We start from the raw sequence: 1,175 nt of genomic DNA on the forward strand, positions 1-1,175 counted from the left end.
CGACCCCGGCAGGACTCGAACCTGCAATCTTCTGATCCGAAGTCAGACGCCTTATCCATTAGGCCACGAGGCCGCTGAAAAGGCGGGAAAATACCCCGCACTTAACTGATAGGCCCGACGTCCCTGACTTTCACAGGCGCTCTGTTTAAGTAACTATAACATTATTAATACAGTGTTTGGTGCTGAAGCCGCTTTAAAACAATATATATTTTTTTTAACGGAGGTTAACCTAAACGTTTATTCAGCTCTGTCCCGCTGCTGCAGTACTATCCAGACATTCTGCTCATTTACAGGCTCTGGTTTAAATCTGCTAAATATAAGTTGCGATAAGCAGCACTCTAAACACTACAGTTAGCTATTTAGCTAGATAGCGATTATTTAACACGGTATTTAGCTTGTTTAAAAACACGTGATGAATAAATAACCGATAAATAAGAGCTTATCAAACCGCCTCCTCCACCCTCGGCCACGCAGGGTCGCTGTGGAGAAAACAGGCTGGTTTTATGAGAGGTCACAGTGTTTAAGAAGCTAAACCAGAGCTGTTTATATAGAGAGACTGACCACTCTCTTCACCCCTCGCTATATCACAAAATTACTGCAAACCGCTAGAGGGAGCCAGCGAGTGAACCCTCAATGAATAGGGTTCAATGGAGCTAAAAGGCTAAAAACTCAAAAGTAAAACAGTAACTAACTATTTTTCTAAGATAATCCTTTAATTTCGAAAAGTAGAATAAAGTTTTTTGTTAACGAAACAAAGATAATTTTCCTTGTATGTTTATATTTTTCTACAGCAAAAGGTTTTAGGCAGTAAAGGCGCTAGCATTGCTGATACTGAGCGCTGACCGATTGGTGAACAGATGCTCAAGATACAAATAGACCTTGTTTGAAAGGCTTATAAGTGACGTTTAAAAGCTTTAAATAATCTGTGTTTGCTACTGAAACATTTTTTATTGTTCTGTTTTCAGAAAACGAGAACATTATTTAGTATAAAAACTATAAAATATTTATAAACTCTGATTTTGCACCAATGCTTTATATGAACCCATTCATTTTGGGCTTACTCGGGAGCGCCCTCTGGTGGACCGAAAAAACCGAAATGTGTCCTCAAGTGGGAATTCTCCTCTGTAGAAATTCTCTGGCTCAACTAGAGCTGGTTCACGGAGAGACTGACCACA

At 39.8% G+C, this 1,175-nt stretch overlaps 1 non-coding gene across 1 annotated transcript; it reads right to left on the reverse strand.

Moving 5' to 3' along the window:
- Nucleotides 1–73, reverse strand: trnar-ucg (transfer RNA arginine (anticodon UCG)). Its single transcript has one exon. It is a non-coding gene; the product is annotated as a tRNA-Arg (tRNA).
- Between the last annotated feature and the right edge of the window lie 1,102 nt (nt 74–1,175).

Source organism: Astyanax mexicanus, chromosome 2 (assembly GCF_023375975.1).
Source record: "Astyanax mexicanus isolate ESR-SI-001 chromosome 2, AstMex3_surface, whole genome shotgun sequence".
NCBI classification, from domain to species: domain Eukaryota; kingdom Metazoa; phylum Chordata; class Actinopteri; order Characiformes; family Acestrorhamphidae; genus Astyanax; species Astyanax mexicanus.